At 42.3% G+C, this 17,939-nt stretch overlaps 1 long non-coding RNA gene across 1 annotated transcript in view; it reads right to left on the bottom strand.

Moving 5' to 3' along the window:
- Positions 1–9,736: 9,736 nt before the first annotated feature.
- LOC112549945 overlaps positions 9,737–17,939 on the bottom strand; it is a 258,403-nt gene continuing 250,200 nt past the window's right edge. The window contains exon 5 of the long non-coding RNA XR_003093585.1: positions 9,737–10,863. This is a non-coding gene — a long non-coding RNA (uncharacterized LOC112549945). The remainder of the gene's footprint in view (positions 10,864–17,939) is intronic.

Below are 17,939 nucleotides of genomic sequence, written 5' to 3' on the forward strand. Positions count from 1 at the left end.
TAAAGATTACCTTAAAGGAAAATGATTTACCTTAGTGCTGCAATCTTGAGGATATTTTAACTATAATAACGAAGCAGGAAGGGATTAAAAGCAAAAGGTTATTTTGTTTCTCTACCCTTCCCTCTGTAGCCCAAGGACACCAATTCACAGATCATCTTATCTGATCTTCAAGTTTATGTGCTGAGGAAATATTTACTTTTCTCTCCTGCATAAATGCAAACGCATATTTTGATATGTTTATGACCCATTTGGTAAACGTGTACAACTGATTTCTTAACTACAATCCTCATTTTATTCTGACATTTATGAACAAAACTAACAAAAAAGCAAAGTGAACGCAAGTGAAAACATCACTTTCAGGGAGCAAAATAACACAAATCAGATACTGGAAATGGTTACAGCAATAGTCATTTGGATTTAGATCACTATAAGGGTTTTCCGAACAATAAAGTCAGATGTTATTATTCTTCTTACTCAAGAAAAACTTGTAGTATTTAATCTGTTTAATGTTTCTGTTTCACATTTCTCTCCCTCCTGGTGTACTTGAGCAACTGAACAATTGCTTCCCTCTCAGTGAAGAAAAGCACAGGAAAAAAAGAAGACTGACGCTAAAGGCTTGTGTATGGACAAAAATTCAGAATAAGGCGAGGTGTGAATTTAAAGTGGAACTTCCATACTGGATTTGTTTAATTCAGAATAAAGCAAGATTACTCTGGAATAAGAATAAATATACACGGAATTGATTTCTAATAGTTACTACTGCATACCTTCCTAAACGTTACATTAAGATCTGATCTAAGTGCCAATCTGCGCAGATGTTTAGGGAGGTTAACATGGGCAAAAAATGGCTGGCCCGATCTAAATTAGTTCACCTGTGAGGATAAACTAAATTAGGTCAGGAACAGATTAGCCCAATCTATCAAACATTTGCATACATATGGAGCACAGCCCTGGGGCAGGGAAAGCCCAGCTGCTCACCCCAGCCCCTGGGCTGAGCTCTTCTTTCCCCCACTTCAGACCAGGCTATTTTTCAGTCCTCCAACCCCCAACCAGACAACCTCCCTAGGCCTTCAAGTCTTGGGAAGCTGATTTACTGAGGATATATAATTCTTGTATCACCTATATGTTTCTGTAAAGTACTTACCATTGCACTGTTTTTAAAAAACATTAAGGCACTTACTGACTTCAGGAAGAGTCTGGGTTCAAGGCAGAGTTGAATCTCCTATACAACCTATCTGACTGAGCTAGAAGAGGAGGGAACAATTAATTTCTATTCTGAGTAACCCCTCAACATGTCAAACAGGCCAAGGAAGAGCCTGTATCCATCATCCCTTGGGCTAGAACATGGATGAATAAAAGTACACACATGCATATATCCCCATGGGCACCTAGGCTTAGCTTAACAGCTTTTGCATTAAGGGGTTCAGGGTAAGAGGCACAGCATCTTTTTGCCTTGGTTATGGAGGTGCACAAAAGTCACTGCCAGTAGTGCTCAACCCCTGGCCTACAGGCCACATCTGGCTCACAGAGCTGTGTCGTCCAGCCCACAGGGTTTCCCCAGGGTCTTGCAGTTAGGTGGCAAGGAGTGGTGGCAGTGTTAATTGCCGCTCCCTTGATGCCAAATTGTTAGACCCGACCAGCTGGATAACAAGGCCCTGTGTACCAAACCGCACAGGTGGCTGTTGGGCCAGTATGCAAAGGGTCAGCACACAGCCGAATCCGGAAGGCAGGGAAAATGATAATGATAATACTTTTAATACTGTGAAGAAACATTTTCTTCTCATGTAACCAGTCAGTTCTTGCAAGAGCGAAAATAGAAATCTAAGGCACAAAGAGAAGCATTAGTCCTAGCCACTGAGTGCTGACATACCCTGCTAAGCAGCATGATTTTGTCTTACTTAAAGCTTTTAGCACCTACAAAAGAAGTGTCTTGTGATTTTTTAGATGCCAACATTTTTTCATATCCCCTCGTATTAGCTCTTATTTTATTTTATTTTTTAATATTTAAGTTTCTAAAAGCTGAGAGTGACAGTGCTGAAAAAGATTTCTTTCATCTGAAAAGAAAGCTCTAGGCAGAGACAGTGCAAAAAGGATTGGTGTATAGGTTTTTCACACTCCTGTCTCAACAACGACTCTGGCGGTGAAAGGCAGCTCGTTCCATTTTACATACCCCTAAAAATATGTTACGCTCAATTACATGCGATGATTAAATTGACCATTTGCAAAGGAAACAATACTAACCCATCTAACTTATCTCTAACATGTAAAGTGCAGAGTTTCCGCCCCCCAAAAGACTAAAGGCTTTTCTATTTAGATGCTTAAGAAGGCCATTTCAGTATGTCTTGGGTCTGAAGGTCTCATTGACAAAGAATGAAGGGAAGCACTGTTTGTTCCATCTAACACTCAAGCTTCACTTCGATTTTGTTAGGGAAATGAAAACATTGATTTATAAAGGGGATTAGGGGCAGGCAGGTGCCCTTAAAAGCTGAGCATTCCCACCCTCAGTTTACCATGGGATTTGAAGACAAGCCCATGCCCAAGCACACAAATGAAGTTCCTACAACAAAGCAACAACAGACCCAGGATCAGTCAAGCACACCTGCTTTACCTCGAATTATCAACACATCCATAGGTTTTCACCAGCCATCATGGCTCACACATTGAAAATCCACGTCTCGTTGGTAAAAAACGCTCCTGAGAAAATACCAACCATCACCACAAGCCAAACAGTAAAAAGCTACCACACCACGCAGAGTAGCCACATTTACTGTACTTCTACAAGCATTGAAACAGCTCTAATTCTTCAGATCTTACTACACTGCAATCCAAAACTCTGGCTAATTCACATCAGGTAAGCAATCGAGTATTTCACCATCCACATCCTCATCCCAAAAACAACCTATAGCTTAGTTTGCGCCATGTAAACAGAGCTAAAGGACAACATAGGCTCAGTGCTAACATCTAACGACCAGAAAAAAATCCAACGTGAATTCCCTTCTAGTCAATGGATCTTCTAAAAGCAAAAGTTTCCTAGAGAAGCTAGCTGAGATGCTATCTGATATGCTGATGAAGCTAGCAAAAATTATTTTCTTTGCAGATTTCCAACACCCTCATTGCAACAGCCCCAAGGTGACTCCTCACACTTACTTCTTTATTCTCATTAGAATACCATACACCAGAGCATCACTACTATATCATTTCTCTAACTTTTTAGCCTAAATTTATTTATGGCCAGTGTAAACTTATTTGTTCTTATGGCAACACTGTCCTTTAATTTAATTATTTCTCCTCCCTCCCATCGTGCACAGCAGTCTTACACCTCTGTCTAACAAGCCACGCTCTTCTAGCCTCTGCTTATATAGTAGACTCTGCATTTTCCTGATCATCTTGGTAACCCTTTCATTGAACACATTCCAGTTTAAATTCATCTTTTCAAACAAAGGTGACTAACATTGTTTTCCTAATCTCCATCTTCTGACGCTTCACTACATTTCCCACCTGGCACCTTATCAAAGGTTTATTAAAGTCGAGAAGGGTGAGATTTACCACACATCCACAATATCAGTTATTCTGCATTTTATCCACTCTTCTATTTACCTTCATGACAATTATTTTTTCCCTTCAATATTTGTTCTAAAACCTTGCATGACATATGGATCAGACTGATGGGATCTGCAGATGCCTAAATTAGTTCTCCACCTCCACCCTTGCCCTAGGTGTTAGTAGTACCTTTCTTTTATTTGAACTATATTGTAGTGCTTCTGCTTGATCATTTCATTAAACATACTTGCTATAGAACCTGCAATTGCATGTGTCAGCTCTATCAGACATCTGTAATAGATGTTATCCAGTTCCCACACCTTCAGGGCATTAAGCTCCTTGAGATTTCTCAGTTTCACCCTAGAACCGGCGCTGCTACGTAATCAATCATACGTGCATATAGCTTCTACTAACATTAGCTTGGCCATACTTCTATACTCTTAAATACCTTAAGCAACAACTGAATGTGCCATTCCAGTGTGCTCATAATCTTTCATTAGTTGCCTCTCCGAGGGCTCCTCCATGGTCCTATAGAAGCATCTGTCAGGTACGGCCTGTTCAGAGCCCACATTCAGTGAGGCAATTTCCTTCTTCCCCCAATCTTCCATTGTCCCTTTGTGAAACATCAATGTCTTAGGTGAAAATCGTTTCAAAGTATTGTTTCATTTATGGGACACGCCAAGATCATTTTTAAGGATTGTTAAGGTCCTCAAGGATCCTAAGCCATCTTTACCACATTCCAGAAGCTAATGGACACCAGTGCCTATACACATGCTCCAATGAATTCTAATTAGAACTTGTCAGAGCAGACTTGATTAATCGAGTCTGCTCCACGCTCTAATTAGAATGCTGTAGCATCACCGCAGCATCACATGGTGATTTAAAATGGGTCACTGGCCCATTTTTAATGATCTTTAGCTAAAAAGTCCCATTGCCATTTTTTAAACTGGGGGGGGGGGGGGGCGCTTAATGCATGTGATGCTGTGGCATTTTAATTAGAGCAGCTCTCCAGAAACCACACTAAGGAAAATGTTCCCACACCCCCGAGCATGTGTATAGGTACCCAATCAGTCTCAATTTCCCTTTGACACCTGCAGTCCATTGCATAATATAGACATTGCATACTATAATTACTGCACATATTAAAAAGCTGCATGTATTTCATATAAGACATGCCAACCTACCTGTTAATTAACAGAACTAAGAGCACATCACTTGTACCTTTGAATGGAGTCCAAAGACTACTTCACCATCCCAGAGATTTTCAAAAACTATTCTATGACAGGCCAAAATTACTTCCAGGACACAGATGCAGGCTCCAGACACAACTGGCTACAACAGAGCACAGAGACACGTAACTCTGTTCTCCCTGAACACAAAACTTTCAGCCTTGTTAATGGAAGTGGCAGTTTGTGGTGACTTGCCACCAGGAAAGAGGAACTACAACTCTCCAGAAGATGGCCTCTTAATTTTAAGACCACTTTTGAGATTCAAAATGGAATGAAAATCAGATCCTTTCAGATATTTTCACAAAACCAAATTCTGCTGAAATGTGAGCAAAACTTGGGGGTCAGCACAGACAGATTTTCATCCCAAATTTTCTTCTGAATCAGACAAATCAAGGACTGGAGCCGGGGTTTGCCACGCCTGATGCCAGTCCCCGAAGAAATCTGCAGAATGTCAAGGCATCTTCCTCCCTCCAGCTGAAGAGGTTACAGCCTGTTTGGTAGAGGTCAGTAAAGGCAGGTACCACCAACTCCTACATAGGGCTCATTTGAGTCACACCTCTGGAGTAGGGATAGCACCCGTCCATGGGTAATGGATTATTTATTTTTTTTACTTTCAAACATTTATTACAGTTAGCGGGGAATTTTTCTAGGGAACAACCCCTGCCAGACCAACCATGTCAATTCATATACATTTTTTTGTGGAAGCGCACTGGTATCAATTCTGACTCGACTTTCCTCAGAAAGATCTATCAGGGCTAAGCTTTCGTTTCTGAGAGGAGTACAACATAGAGATATATCTTCAGCCCATACTAATCCCAGGGTCTTCCACATCCCAGGAAAGCATCCTAACTGCTAGGGTTTGGGAAATCCTGTGATGGGGGAAGGTCTGAGGGTTGGTTCATTTTTCACAGAACATTGTCAAAAGAGAGTTTCCGATTTTTATTTTCCTGATGTGAAATAAAAAGGTAAAAGAGCCTCGGGGTCTTTTACTAAGACTTCTTTCAGCCAGCAATGTTTATCACCACACTCCTTACCACCTGTGGCTCAGGTAAGATTTTTATCTTCACTTGAGAGGCAGGTATAGAAGAATTAAGTGACTTCTTCAAGGACACACAGAAGCCTGGGGCAGAGACAGAAATTGAGGCCAGATCTTGCAGAAGTCCTACTTACACGAATCAGCTACAAAACCATCATTTCTGACAGTTTCAGGCTGTCCTCTCCCCAAGCTTTGAATAGTTCCCATGCACAGAGGCAGTCTCCCCAAATTAAGCAGTGGTAGGTTAACACCATTTACCCACTGTAAAACTGTAAACCATGTATGATTTTTGTCTTGTTCTTTTATTGATACCGTTTAATAGCACAAAGCAACAAAAACAATAAAAACCAATTAAACAGTGACAATAGTAAGGCCACACTGATACAAAGCAAGAGACAGTGAAGAGGCTTGTCATTTATTCCTACTACAAAAGAAGAATACAGAATTTGCTGTCTAAGGCAGGGATTAGGACTCTGCTACCAGTATCTGAATCTGAATGAGACTCTGCCATCTTATTCTATCCAGGGCACTCTTCTCATTGCTGTATGTAGCTGATCCCCAGCGTTTTCTCTCTCAGTAGTTGTCAATGGAGAATTCTATTGGCTGGCCCCTTTTGCATGTTCCTCTAACTGCCCAATGGCAAACCTGTTATGGCAGAGACTTTGGATTCACTATTTGTTCTTTTCATCTTCTTACACAGCACATTCTTTGCCTGTCCCATCCATTCATATAGGCAAAGAAACATCTGTGTGCCTGCTCAGCACCGAACACAACTAAACTGTACTGCAAAGTTTGACTCTTCAGTGGTTGAGCAGCACTTTGAGATTGCAGAGCGGTTTCCAAAGCAATGCTGCCAAAAACAATAGTAGCTCTTGCAAAGACAGAAAAAAGACATGAAAGAAGAAGCATGTTAAATTGCCTTTGTGGGTGGTACCTAGGCCTGTCATAAGAAACGAGGAGGCTGGATTATTTAGCTAGCCTTCAAATAACAATGCATGCATTTTTTGTGTGAGACATGCATGATGTGTGATCTGTGAATACCCCTTAAGGCAAGTGAAATTTAGGCTCATCTCCCAGAACTCTGGAAGTAAAATGTTTTCTACTGGCACCGTCTGTCTCACCACCTGCAAGCCAGAAAACGCCTCTGGGCAAACTGAATTTAAGCCAGAAGTGCTGTCCCAGCCTGGAAAAGAAGTTTCATTTCCAACCCTTTAAAGAGGCAAGCAAAGCTTTGCATCCAAGCCCATTCCAAAGTGGATGGAAATAGACAAGATATTTCAAAAACTAAGCAATAATTGTTTCATATAGGAATTCTGACCTTCCTTTACTGAGTAATTCAATAGGAGAACATAAGCTCCTCTACTTTCGTGACAGAGTGGAGAGGAGCCAGGCAGTAGTTAACTGTGCCTAACATAGGTCAAAATGACCTCTCTACGTTCAAAAGTGTAATATTAGTGGCTACTAAAAAGATACTATCATTTATCTGCAACCCAGGCACAGGATGAGCACCAGTGTTACAAGCATCCTCATACTGCTCTACTGGCAATTGCTCTTGACTTGGAGCAACCCACCCGTAGAAGATGAGATACTAAGTAAGCCTTGCCTTAACATTTAAACTGTATCTGACAACAATGAGGCCGATTGGTGCCATATGTGCAAATGTTTTGGCCGTTTGGCACTCACCTGAGACCAGATGTCCAAGAGCACATTGATGTTGAATGGCTAGGCAAAGCAAGCCTCTATGCTCTTTAAACAGGTACTCTTCTCAGACTGTCTAAACTCACAGCAACTGTGGAACGCACCTGATGAATTCTACAATGGCAAGGCATCTTCTAGGCATCAGCAGATACAATCTCATTGATTCTGGTGCAAGACAGAGTACTTGAAAAAAGCCTCATTCAGAAGAAAATCAGGGCCCTCAAACTGCTTGGTACTGCAGGCAGAGGTATCTCAATTAGCCACTTATCTCAGAGGCAGAAGTTTAACCTCCTGCATGCAGAGATTATAGGGAAGAAGTGGAACCGTGGGCAAGGGCTGAGGCAAAGAAGGGAGGATACAGAGATCCTGGCCTGGAGCATCACTAAAATACTGTTGTAATGGAAACCGAATACCGTGTCACTGAATTCCAGCCCAACTGTAAGCACTAGAGAACGCTTTCTGGCCCCAAACGCTCCACCTGTATACATACGTATGTATTTGTAGCTTGACTGCAGAATATACACTCAGTATTAGAAATATCACATTATTAAATATCAATATTACATTTATATCATAAACTAGCTTCTATGCTTAGCACTTATGCTTATGACTAGATGATGGCACTAGACAGGAATTCAGGTGACCTGGTTTATTTTTCTCCCTCTACCAGTAGCTGCTAGCTAATCCCTTTCCCTTTTGTGTGTCAGCTGTAAAATGGCAAAATCTGCTAACGAAAAATATGATATACAAGCTATGCATTTTTAATTAAATTTGAGCTTTCATTTTTCAACAGGCAACTTGTATGTGCCCTCCTTTCCACAGTTTCTGCAACAGAGTTCAGGAATAGCTTTGGTTACAGTCTATAAATACCTACACGAGAACCAAAACGTTGATAGTGGTCGTTTTAAGATGGCAGACAAAGTTTAAAAAAGATTCAATGGCTTAAAGTTCAGTGAAACAAAATGGACAAGAATAAGGTTGCAGATTTTCAAGAATAAACAATTAACCACTGGAACAACTTGCCGAGGGCTGTGGTGGATTCTCCATCACTGGAGCACTTTAAAATTAAGACTGACAGTTTATACATGTTCTTGTTCAAAGAAGAATTTATTCAGGGAAGTCCTGTCACCTGCCTTTTACAAGATAGCAAACTAGATGATGACAATGAAGCCTTCGGGCTTAAAATCACAGTAAAATTAAAGAAAAAAAATCAGTTGGGACAGTTTTAACATTTTGCAACAGATGTGTGCAAGAACATTTACATACACACAAATATCGGTCTAACATGACAATGCCACTACAGTACAGCCTCTCCTATCCAAAACTCTTTGGAAAGCACCCACCAAGATGCCATTGGGATATCTGAAATCACTGGAGAAGTGAAAATGGAGCATTTAGTGAGGAAGTATATGTGCTAAGAGGATGCATAATATAAAATCACACCCAACTTCAGAGGCAATATATTTTAAGCTTAAAAAAGAACAGTATACAATACCAGTTTCAAGTTATAGTACTGCATCAGACTTCAGAGTTGAGATGCAGTACTGTATTAAATACAGCTTTAAAAGGGAACAGTCTGTTATTCAATACTGACAGTTATACATTAGTAAAACAAAGTTGCCATTTGGGTAATTAAGGGTTCAGATAACTGAGGATGTTCTATACACCCAAGGCTTATCTGATGAACACTGACCATTCTCCCAATACTTAGCTCCTAATTTTAGATGATCTTTGGTTCCCTCAGCTTTCTACTATGAGAGTGCACAGCATATAAACAGCTCATGTGTCTGCACAGCATTCATTCATGGAAATAACGGTTGCGTCCAATGAAATGTACATCCCTAAGAGAAGAATATTTTTAAATCAATGCAATTAGAGTATCTCAACTGCTTTCTTTTTGGCTGTATCTATACAAATACCAAGGCAGAAATACACAGTGTCTTAGGGAGCAAAAGACAATTGCAGGGAGGAAATCTTTTTTTTTTCTCCTTCAGGTGAACCAATACAACATTTATTCCAAGGAAACCACTACTCCTAGTTCTTGAATCTCTTGATTCATCCTTGGTGAGAAGAATAGCAGAGGCTTGGATTGTCAAAATGGTTTCTCTAATACAGAGAAAAACACTTCACATTTTCAAGGAAAAAAAATGTCTGCTCTTGACAAAAGCCCCCTTATTTCCTCTCTTTTTAGGCAGAGAAAGATACTAGATGCTAAGTTGAAAAACACTAAAGTTTCATACTTTTGTACATTAACTGACACTTGCACTACATTTTGTTCATGATTACCTATACACAGAACATTTTCTGTGCATTTCCATTTTTGAGACATACAATACTGTACGGTATTGTATTTAGAAAGTGTAATCGTTGGGGTTTTTTTGTTTTGCTTTGTTCTGTTTTCCTTTGCATAGTCTCCATTATATATTTTTTGCCCTCCAGAAATATTGTGACTTCTGACCAATGTGTGAACTCAAGACCCAAGATGAAGTAGACACTTAACAAGACTTAAGGTTAGTAAGAAAAATCTCTCAAATGGTACGTTTTAATTAGGTCCACCAATGAAAACAAACTGCAAGGAGGTTGGAAGTAAGAAAGCAAAGGCAAAAACATTTTTTTTTTTTAATCACAGACACTTGTAGAAAAGGAAAAAATACAGGTCAAAAGACTGCCAGGGTGCTTTGCAGAGAGAAATCCTGACAAATGTCATTCCCCCCCTCCCATGAAGTTATCAAGCCATCTTTAATATTATTCTCTAATGAATATTTTTCTGATAAGTAGATTATTTTACACATGATTTACGTGTGTAAACACAAGAATATATTCATGACGGTTCCTCTTCTGCTTCTAAGGAGATGAGTATACAACGTGAAGCTTTTCTTAACAGGGAAAAATGTTGCAAAGTTAGTATTCTTTGCAGTTACTTTTATAATGCTGGCATGTTCTAATGGTGCAGCAAGAGTCGTGGCTAAAATCTTCGTATGTGATTCATTCTCTTTCTCATCATCTTTTCGTGGGAAAAGCTGTAGGTGCCAATGGAATGTATTGCTATGGAATAAGAGAGTCTGGAATTTCAAAACTCATTTGAATCTTTCACCACCCTTAGGCATGCCAATTGCCAAATTTTTGTTACTAAATACTAAATAATGCATACTTCAGTAGTTAAACATCATGGGCATGTTTTCATTCCTTCAAACAAAGAGTAGCTCTGAAATAGCAGAAGCCATAGTGATTTACTGGACTGGGAGTTACAGGTCTGAGTTGCAAGTTTGAAGTTCTTTTTCGGATCTTAACTCTGATTACTTCATGAATTACTTTGTGAATGCAGGCACATAAGCCCTGTCTCTGCCTCAGTTTTATGATCTGTAAAATGGAGAGAATAATGCTTGCTGAAATTGGTTGAATATTTCCATGACAATTTCCATCCCTTATGTCTTCCTCCCCTCCCCCCATTTCCAAAAAAGTTAAATGGTAGATTTACCAAAAGGAAAGCCTCCACAAGAGATGTTCATGTCAAATGAGATGTTTCAGATTTCCATCAAATAACAAAAAAACCCCACATTTCAGTTTCCACTGTGCCCTCTCCCCCACACCCTTCCCTTCACTACCACCCTCCTTCTCCTTTTCCCAGTCACACAACACTGGAACATTTTGGTTGGTTGGGTGAAAATTTTCAGTATCCCTCCACCAACCTACCTGCTTCTTTGCCCTGCAGCCTTATTTCATTGTGCCTACATTTTTTCCAGCTTTCAATTGCTTAAAACAAGCAAATGAACAAAAAGAAACCCAAAAGGCAAACAAAAATAACCACACAAAATGCCTTGATAAGCATTTTGTTTTGAAAAGCTCCCCTAAGCTAAAATTTTTACTGATTTCTTTCACCCAAAAAAACGCACAACTACTTCCTGACCAATTCTAACATTTCTCGCTTTCTTGAAAAAGAACTGAAATGCATGGGGATACAGGGACAAAGAGGGGTTATTTTTGGCAGTGTGGTGCTTATTTTCTAGTAAAAACAGTGTGGTGCTTATTTTCTAGTAAAAACATTACTATTTATTATTTCTTTTGCCGGACCATTGAGAGGCCTAGGCTGCATTGTACTAGACACTATATAACACAAAGACCGTCATTGCCCAAAAGACCCCAATCTAATACTCAGCTGATATTTAGACTATACCAGCTGGCCCCCACTAAGATTCTGTAACATAACCTAGTAAAGAAACTGTAGTATATATAAGTAATCATTCAACGTCATGCTTTGCTAATGGCTTACTGTGCACGTTACTTTTCCATGAACCTCTCTTAGCTATAAAAGTCTGGCTGAAGGACAAAGAAGCAATCTACGCCTGTTCAGGAGTTAAAAAAAATTCTAGCAGGCCAGCTTTCACATGCTCTGAAATTTTCATTTTAACAGCAGCTAAATTACATGTTTGGCCAAAGGTGGAATTGCATTTTAGTGCGTCACCTAAAAAACCCCCCAGAATTCCTGGAGTGAAACCTTGGCCCCGGTAAAGTCAGACAAAGAGTTCTGTCATTGACTTTCAAAAGTTCCCCACTGAGTTCTCAGATTTATCCTCATCAAAGACAATGCTCAGTCCTCAATGCCATTCGTATATTTTAGGTCTCAAGAGAACACATTACTATTAACAGTGCTTATTCAGAGCTTTTGATCTTTAGAGCTGTTTACAAATATTAACACATTATCTACACATTACACAAGTTTGAAAGCTAGTAATAACTGAAGTTGAAATCCCAGCTCTGCCCTGACTTGATATGGCCTTGGGAAGTGACTCTGGACATTTCTCAGGCACAGGAAATCTTGTGCCTGCAAATTTACTATCAGTGCCTGGAGTCTGTGAATGCATAGGCCTACTTAACATCTCCCCATGACAATTCCCTTGTCTACCAAATGAGGATAACAATGACTGAGTAATACAAACTGATTATGTCATGGAACAAAGATGAATGCACTGAAGCTAAAGTTAGAAAAAAGATTGTGATAATGAAGCCATTCTCAGCCTGCAAAAGGCTGACAGCAGGCATATCAGCTTTCTCCTTTTTTCCAATTGGGCTGTTGAGTGAAAATATCAGGATTAAACAAAATAAAGTTATGTATAACAAGTATAGAGAGCCTGTCTGGTAGACAATATTTAAAGTTATTTGATCCTCCACTTTAGATCTTACATAAAGAGCAATGCTTTTTGCTGCCCTTCAACACACTCCATTATTTATAATGGGGATGATCTGTAAGCAAATATGCCTTTAAATATTCTACTTGTTTTACTCCAAAATCTTTGCACCACTAATTTCCACCCAACCTAATCTTGGTGAACATGTAGTCATCATCAAAAAGCTTGAAAGCAAAGGATAAGCTGAATGATGAAAGTAAGCAGCTTTTTTAAACAGCAAAGAAAAAAGGGAAGCGATTGAAAACTGCTTTTCTAACGTTCTCTGGCAAGAGAACTAAAATGCTTATAAATACTAACTAATACTGAACTCTATCTTGCACAACTAAGAAGCAAAGCCTACTACTCGGAAGATCACATTAAGAAGGGTGAAGCATAAAAAACTTCAGTGAAATGGAATCAAAAGCTGATCCTCTTTTTAAAATCCATTTTTACCATTTTATCCCTATATCCTCTCTATTATGGAGAGCACTTCTTAAAAATATTAAAATGACCTTGTGTTTGGCTAGCTGCAAGGCAAACATGCTGAAAGGCAAACAAAACAGATAAGATTTGTTTTGAATGGGCCCTCTAGGTTCGCTGCCACTCCCACTGTATGCTGCCCTAACAAATGGCCATGAGCTCCTGGCAAATACAGTGTGAAACTCAGAAATAAATTAGTGGGGAAGGGAAGGTGTGAAACTCAGAAATAAATTAGTGGGGAAGGGAAGGTGGATTTTCAAGTCTTTTGCTCCTAGGTCCTTTTTGGCCTATAAACTGTATATGAGGTGGACAGAAACCTTCCACTGGAAATAGCTATGCAATGCAGACTGCCCCAGTCTAGTAGCAGCAAATGAGAAATTTAGAAAATCAATACCATATTAACACATTATCTCACTTGATGGAGGTGCTGCACTCTCAACAACAGAGAGTTCTCTGAAACATAATGAATGTATGCCCTGCTGAGCAGTAAAAGCTGGCAAATGGCTCCTTTTTGTGGAGTCTGACTAAGGACATCTCAATGTCAAACTAGACCATGGTTTTGACTGACATCTGACTATCACTGGAGAGAATGGTGTTGAGCAGCAGCCCTAATGTAAAGCGTGAAGTTATGGCGACCCCCTTGCAGGTGTATTAGAGCGGGGTGGGCACGTATTTCAGCTGGAGGGTCACTTAACGAGTTTTGGTGAGCTGTCAAGGGCTGCAAGCATGAACGCTACATGCCCCCAGGGCAGGGGGGGCACGGCAAGCTCCCGCAGACGGCGGCAGCGCTGTTGGTGGCGTGAGCATGTTGGGGGCAAGCAGGGAGCTCCCACAGGTGGCTGCATCGCTGTTGGCAGTGAGGGGAGGGGGGTGGCAATCGCCCACAGACAGCATCGGCAGCATCAGTGGTGGCCAGGAGCGACCACGGACTGCCTCCTGACACCTCCGGTGGTGTCGGCGGCAAGCAGGGGTGGGTAGCAAGCAGCAACCACTCACAGGTGCCACCAGCAGTGTCAGCGGTGCCTTTTTGCAGGGGGTGCACCACCATGTTCAGGGGGCACACATGGACCCACGTACACCCTCTACATGTTGCCAATGGCTGCAAAGGTACCCCACCCCCTGACCCCCATCTTGGGACCAGAAGTCCCACCCCTAACCCCTGACCTTTGCCACTGGAAGTCCCTCACCTACCCTCAGAAGTACTCCTTTGGGGGGTTGCCATCTTAAAACTGGAAAAAAAACAAATGTTATATTAACAAAAATCAAAACATTTACTATAACTTATTTTAATTTATTGTTAATTTGTCCTGATTTATGTGCATTTGCATAGTGTATCTAGAGGTGATTGCATAATAGCTCAAAACACAGTCTGACGCTTGTATATTCTGTGTGGTAGGATGTGGGGGGGTGTGGGTGTGGGGCACGTAGTTGGGGTAGGGATATGTGGGAAGATGTGGGGGTGTGTGTGGGTGTGGGCGAGTGGGAGCTCTAGGAGGGTATGGGTGTATTTGGGGATATGGTGGGGGTGGGAGTGGGAGGGGGGGAATACTGCAGTCCCTGGAGTGTGCGAGTCCCTGAAGCTCCATGTGGTGGTATCAAGTGGGGCCAGCCCCACCCAGAGTGCAGCTACCCACACTCCCAACCCAGGCACCAGCCCCAGATGGCGACAGCATGTAGGACCAGCCCCATCTGGCCCAATAGCACAGAGATCCCACACTCCCACCCTAGTCTCCAGCTGTACGTGGTAGCAGCATGCAAGGCCAGCCCCACCCGGACCCATAGCATGCAGTTCCTGCACTCCTGCAATGTGCAGGACCGTGCCAGCCAGACCCCATAGTGCATGGTACCCACACTCCCAACCTCCTTCCTCCAGTGGGAGTCCCTGGCCCTAGCCCAGTTGGGCCCTTACCTGCATTTCCAGGCTCACAGGCAGGGAGGATGGAAACCACCTCAGGGTGGCCAGGCACAAGCTCTGCCAGGCAGAGGCTTCTCGTCTCTAGCACCCCTAGCTCAGGGCTGGGGCAGGTCAGGCCAAGCTGGGGTAGGCAGGGTGGTTGCTTAGCAACCAGAGCTGCACCTCCTGCATGGAGCCACCAGCTTGTAGAGGGGCAGCCCAGGGACAGGGCATACAGAAGGCTCACAGAGGGGCCCCATGAGCTGGATGGAATTGCCTGGCAGGCCAGATCCAGCCCATAGGCCGAATTTTGCCTGCCCCTGTATTAGAGGTTGACACAAACACAAAAGCCTCATTCTGCAAACTTGGCCTTTCATAGGCAAATAGGTTATGGATGCAGGATTAAAGGGACTGCAATGCCAAACATCGTGGAAACAAATGTCTCTAACCTAAAGACATGGCATTAACTGTACCAACTTCCCACTGATAAGCATCGAGCCTGAGCCCTCTTAGACTAATAAGAAGGAAACCTTTTTCTAGCAACCTCACTGAGCATGGTCTCTCACATATCAAGGACAGATACCAATCTTTAGGCATCACTTCTCTGCTGTATTTCTGGTACTAGAAATCTTAACTTAAATTCAGTCCAACATCTTAAAAATGTACATGTGGCAGGGCCCTGTCTGACTTACCTGCACTTCGCAGCAAAGGTGGTCAGGCTGTGTGTGGCAAAGCTGCTGCCACATGAGCTAATAAGTGGAGCCTGGAATGGGGCACAGCATAGCAGCGAGGCCATAAAGCACTGCCCGGGAACCAGAGCCAGCACAGAGGACACCAGACACCCAAGCCAGGGCTAGACACCACCCACAACACTGGGGGCTCGCTGCCACCAACACCACACTCAGCATTGCTGCCACTGCTCCACTGCTGCCACTGGCACCACTCCCAGCATTGCTGCCACCAGCGCCGCTGCCCATGCCACAATCAGAATTGCTGCCACCGACACCGCTGCCACTGTTGCTACAGACACCACGAGCAGTTCGTAAGTCAGGGAGGCCGGCCTCTGCCATAGGGCCAGGGGCAAGCCAGGGCAAGCAGCTGGTCAGGATCTGGCCCCAGGGTGGCACAGAGTCCCTGGACTAGGCAACTCCTGCCCAGCCAAAACCTACATGAGTAAGGGAAGGCCCTCACGTGAAAGAACTGACCAGGGCCCAGCAGGAAAAGACCCTGTTGTGTGGGGGGTGCATCACAGCTCCCCTGCAAGCCCATAGTTAGGACTGATACAGGAAGAGCGCCAGTGGAAAGCCCCTGAGAACAATGGGTGCCAGAGGAGGAAGGAAAAAGCTGGTGAAGTCAGAACCCCTCAAAACTCCGATGCTCAGGGGCAAGCGGCTCAGCGTGAGTCACCGGAGCCCTGTCCCGCCCATGCTGAGACGTGTTTAGTTGTTCATTTTATATCTGTTAGCCTTTTCTGTCTTGACTACGGTACCACACAACCAGTGGCAGCAGGTGGGACACCACACAGCTGTACTCCAATCAACAATATCAAACCCATGAATGCAGCCTGTGATTCATCATAACACCAAGAGGAAAGGGGTGAGGCGTAGGGAAGGAAGAGCCCCACAGAAGACTCAAGCGGGGACCCCGAGCCAGCAGGAAGATCTTCAATCAAGAGAACCAAGTACATCTCCCATAATTTGTGGCAGGAGAGTCAGCGCAGGTCAATCCAACCCCGCCATGTGGCAGCACTGAGTCCTGCCCCAGTCCACAAATAGAAGTTGTCAGCCTCACACTTACAGGGCTTAATCCTCTTCTTGGTTACAGCAGTATAATCCTGTTCCAGTAGTATAAAGTTGGAAGCAGTTACCACTGAAGTCAATGACATTAAACCAGCTTTACATTAGAGAGAAGTGGATTTGTTGCAAAGGAATGGCTGCCAGACATGCTGGGAAAATTGGATTTAAAGGCAGCTGTTTTTGCATTACCCCACCAAATCAGACCCAAGCATATTCAAGTTACGCCCAACAGTAGAGATACCCAAAACTAATGCACAGTTCTAAATATTATGCTCTTATTTGTTGACACAAAATATACTACAGTGACTCGGATCAATACAGACAGCAACATCCCACCTTGAGGGTATAGACATCCATGTAAGCAAATCTCTAAGTTTTGCAGCTCTGTTTCCTACTTTAACTCCTACATCCCTGCTAAAAAGCAAATAGTGAAGAACCAGTTCAACATATGCATGAATGTAAAGTAGGATAAGGTACCATGTACACTGGTGTAACCAGGGCAGCCACATGTTCATGTTGCTTTCCTATGTATGGCAGGTATTCTGGCCACAACATTGTGTCACTGACCCTGTGCTCATTTCCATTTATTTTCTTTCCAAAATAATCAGTTGTTGGAGATCCAGGTTTTCCATTAGAATGTCATAACATTAACAAGTGAAAGAAGATCATGTTAAAACATATAACTTCTGCAGCATATATAGAGACGGAGGAGACCATCAAGTTATTTGTTGATTCCTTCTTGTTAACCATGAGCAGCAGGTTCAGATTTTAGAGAAAAAACACGCAGCTAAATTCCACAGGTCTTAGTGTCACCCACCAATAAAGAGAGTTATAAAAGCTAAATTGATTGATAAGAGTTGTGATAAAATTGTAAAAGACAATATATTATCAATTGTTAAGGCTTTATACATCATAAGTTGCTATGAGGCTTTGCAGAATGAGGGCTTAAGAAATGCCATTCCACATGGTACTTGTGACTCATCTCTCATCAACTAAGCATTTTATTAGGGAAACACCAACATCAATTGTCACAGGAATAAAATTGTTTGATATGTTGCAACTTATATAGATTGCAGAGCTGCACGACTTGTGAGTTCCTGC

The sequence above is a fragment of the Alligator sinensis genome, unplaced genomic scaffold (assembly GCF_000455745.1).
Source record: "Alligator sinensis unplaced genomic scaffold, ASM45574v1 scaffold379_1, whole genome shotgun sequence".
Lineage (NCBI taxonomy): Eukaryota > Metazoa > Chordata > Crocodylia > Alligatoridae > Alligator > Alligator sinensis.